This window comes from Ochotona curzoniae, unplaced genomic scaffold (assembly GCF_017591425.1).
Source record: "Ochotona curzoniae isolate NIBS_2020 unplaced genomic scaffold, NIBS_Ocur_1.0 scaffold_4505, whole genome shotgun sequence".
NCBI classification, from domain to species: domain Eukaryota; kingdom Metazoa; phylum Chordata; class Mammalia; order Lagomorpha; family Ochotonidae; genus Ochotona; species Ochotona curzoniae.
In genome coordinates this window covers 42,841,099-42,845,414 of record NW_024467118.1, presented here as the reverse complement: position 1 = coordinate 42,845,414, position 4,316 = coordinate 42,841,099, and the positions used below count along the sequence as shown (strand labels likewise).

The 4,316-nt window shown below is 32.0% G+C and overlaps 1 non-coding gene across 1 annotated transcript; it reads left to right on the top strand.

Moving 5' to 3' along the window:
• The first annotated feature begins 1,276 nt into the window (after nucleotides 1–1,276).
• On the top strand, nucleotides 1,277–1,439 carry LOC121146922. The gene has a single exon (XR_005882294.1). It is a non-coding gene; the product is annotated as a U1 spliceosomal RNA (small nuclear RNA).
• The last annotated feature ends 2,877 nt before the right edge of the window (nucleotides 1,440–4,316 follow it).

The following is a 4,316-nucleotide window of genomic DNA, read 5'->3' as shown; positions in this document are numbered from 1 at the left end:
AGGCTACCGTGCCAGGCTTTATCGCATTTTCTTTTAGTACATATATTCTATTATAACATTTTAATTTTTTGGAGTTTTAAAATTGAATTTTCATTTTGCAAATTTGAAACATGATTTACATCTTACATAATTGATCTAAGACATTGTACCTTAATTCCATTAGCTATATTTTTTCCTATATAGCTCTATTCTTTTAATCATTTTCTTATAGTACTATCATCATACACAGTAACCTCGCATATGTTAACAATAAAATAGCACCTTACTATAGTTATATTTTATATATTCTGATGTCTTTTAAAAATGGAATAGGGAGGCCAGCATTGTGGCATATCAGGTTAAACTGCCACTGCCTTCAAAGGTAGCATCCCAAACAGGTGCCACTTGGTGTCCCAACAGCTAAACTTTAATCTGGTTCCCTGCTAATGTGTTTGGGAAATCAGTGGAAGGTGGTTCAAGTCTTTAGGCTTCTGCCATCCAAGTGGGATACCCAGTTGAAATTTCTACCTCCTGACTTCATCCTGGCCAGGCCCTGGCCAATGTGGTCATGTTGGTAACAAACCAAGTGGTGAAAGATCTGTTTCTCCTTGCTTCTCTCTCACTTCTCTCACTCATTCTCTCCCTCTCACTCCCTCTTACTTTCTCTCTGCTACTTCATCTCTGTTTCCTTTTCATTCCCTCTGTGACTCTGGCTTTCAAAATAAATAAATGTTTTTTTTAAATGTAAGAGAAGAGATCAAATATTTCTATTACTTTTTATGTGATTCAATTGAGGCTCTTATCACAAAATACATTAAGGTTGGAATGACTCAAAACACTTGTCGTCTCGTAGTTATGAGGTCTGGTATATTTAAAAGCAGGGCACTAAAAGATTCAGTATCTGACTAGAGCCTACTTCCTATTTTCAGTCCAACTGTGTCCTCAAAAGGTAGAAAGAGAAAACCAACTTTTTCAGAATTCTTTATATGAGCACCAGTCCCATCTGTGAGGGTTCTACACTTACAAAAATTACTTTAAAGAAATCACACCTACAACAATCATCACATTGAACATTATGCTTCATACTATGAATCTGAGAAAGAAACAAGCCTTCAGGTCCTAAGAACTTTTTTCCCATTTATGATTCTGTTCACATTTTTCCCCTATAAACTCAAGTTACTTCCTTATTGTCACACTGTTCAGTTTTCTCCCATCGCAGTTGTGGGTTGTTACTGTTAAATGTGAGAAGTCTTCAAAAGCTCAATAGAAAATGTGCATCTAAAAAAAAAAGCAATAAATTTTTACCTGGCAGTGGAGATACCATGATCATGAAGGTGGTTTTCCAGGGCGAGGCTTATCCATTGCACTCCGGATGTGCTGACCCCTGCGATTTCCCCAAGTGAGGGAAACTCGACTGCATAATTTGTGGTAGTGGGGGACTGCGTTGGCGCTCTCCCCTGGTGGCGGGGGTGGGAGAATGGAGACTATGCATGTGTGCAGGTATGGGAAACACAGATGAGGCTCCTGTACCTGGCTGTTGCTCCATTTGGAGCATGAATCAATGGATGGAATATCCGTGTCTCTCCTTTTCTCTTCTTCTGTGACGCTATCTTTAACACAAATCAATATATATTTTAAAGAAGACATAAACTTATGAAAATCAGAAATTATTTAGAAATATTCATTAAATGGAATTATAAAATTTAGTTCACCTTACTTTTTTTTTCAGTAACAAGAAGTCTTTTTGGAAAACTTTGACTGCTTTGTTATGCAAAAGTAGAGCACTTCCATTGTAGTATTGCCTTGCAGTACATCTCAGATTTTGTTCCGCTTTAATTCTTGAACAGTAATTCAATGTACTCAAAAGTACTTCATTTTCTTTATGAGAGCATGGATGTCTTTTAATCCTATTCATAAAGCTTCCTAAGTCATTTATTGCTCATTCCATTTTATTTCAAGAGTTAGTAGTTAGTTTTCTCTTACAGCAATAACCTTTATGCCTACTGATTTACATGACAAGAATGTGTATATTGTGGCTATCAGGTCTGCAAAAAATGCAATTTCAACAAAAATTTTGCATTAAGTTTGCTGTGTCCTTCAGAAATATGAAACCCAACTAGTTTTAGATAATCTGCATTAACATGTATGGCGAAGTAGAGAGTAAAAGAATAAAATTGATCTTACAGACATTTGCAAATCAAACCAAATTTATAACATCTGTCATCATCACTGATATTTACAGTAACTGCATCCAGACTTAAATGTCTTTGCCTTAGTGTTAAAGGAAAATTTGTTTCGGCAATTGTATGAATAAGATTCTCTGATTACAAGTAATGAAAGCTTAAATAACCAAAAAATAATAAGCAGGAAAAGAATTTATCATCTAATTTTGTTTGTGATTCACAAAAAGACAAGTACAAACTTAAATGAAAAGAAATGTATATGATAAAATTATAGAGTTGATTGATGGAGCACAAAGGCAAAGTTGTATTCAGAATTCAAATAAGCTTAAAATGAATGTAATTCAGAGTAGGGCTTCTTAAATATTCATTTCATATAATTAAGTTTACTTTAATATGTAAGCTATTATTCAAAAGGGAGCCTGTCTAAACTGGATCTTCTATTTCTCTAGAAGAACCTGGGAATCTAGCTGTCCAACCAGATTCCATAAATTTAGTCCCTTAAATTCACAGTTCACATACCAGTAAGGTATTCACTGTTCCTTCCTATCACCTAGGCTTCAGTTTATGGGATTAAACCTTTTCTTCCATTAAATACTGGTTTTCTCAAATGATTCCATCTCAAGCCTTCAGGATATTGTACAATAGAGCACATAGTTTGGGAGAAAATGAAAATATGTAAAGAAATAATGATTCTAGGAAGTTAGAAAAAGCATAAATCTTAGGTGAAGATTTTCTAATTATAGATAAAACTGTACCTTACATTAATCAACTATCATCATATACTCAATGACACCTATTAGAGGTACAACTTTGGAAAGACCTTGTTTATCATTTGAGAGTGGAGCTCAGAAAAATCTATAAAAATCGAAGCTTCTCTTTTCAGCTAAGTAATAGTTAACACAACTCACCCTTTTAACACTATACAATTTTTTAGAGCTTCATATTTACCACCACAGTATATATGTGTGTATATACATAAAGAGAACTTTTATATAGTTACATATAAAGTAGTAATATAATATATAAACATGATATTTGTCTTTTGGGGACTGGATTATCTCACAAAATATAACTGAATATAACAAATATAATAAAATCTGAAACCATCATTCTTATTCAAATCTAAATTATTTGGTATTAAAATACAGGTAAAAATATAGGTGGCAATTTTTGAGAACAGTTTTTAATAAGCAAAGGTAACTAATCCAAAACTTAATTCATTATAAATGAATCACACTTAATGCTGGACAAATAAGATTTTTTCATATTTATGGCAATGCTATAGTTTGGACAAAATATAAAAATCAGTCATTTGCTGCCAAATAATTTCCTGGTAACAATGAGTAACTTATACTTTCTAGCATATTTGTAATATCTATTTTTCTCCTTGCATGGTCTGCTCTCTAAAATTATGGACAAAAATATTTGTATAGTCTGCTAGTAAATTTATCAATAAGATGTGATACTCGTTCTTTGAAAGGATTGTTCTAAAAACATTATGAAGTTGATTTCAACTGTTTTTCATTGTTTTAAAATTTTAAATGACACATGGAGGTTATACATGTAAGTATAGAAGCATGGGATTTTTACTCTGGATAGTCTGTTAGCTGTACAGTCACAGTAAACATATGTCTTCTTAAACATTTACCTTTTACATTTTAAGCATGCATACCATAATATATTCTAGGAAAAAACTTTTTATAAAAATAATTTATAAAAGTAATACATATATGCAGTTTCTTCTGTTACTGTTAAGCATGCAAATATTCTATATCCTTATCTTCATTCCTTGTAAGAATTATGTAACAGAAATAAAGGGGAATATGCTAATTTTCAGTCACAGAAATGAATGTATCATTTATGTTTCATTTCAAATTAAATGTTTAATCTTATGTTCTTTCATACTTTTTATTATTTTTCTGGCTGTCTATTATCTTGGAGAGTATTGAAATAGAATAGACTTTTTTTTTAAATTGCATTTTGCTAATTTAAACAAGTTTAGCAACTACTAGCTACAACACAGTGAAAAAAAAGTGAAGCTATTTATAGACCACACAGTTTTCATTAGCAATTATTTTCCGTTATTACTCTTTTGTAATACTTTTAAAGTACAATCTTTATAGTTATGACCTCATAATTACATAGGTTTCAACA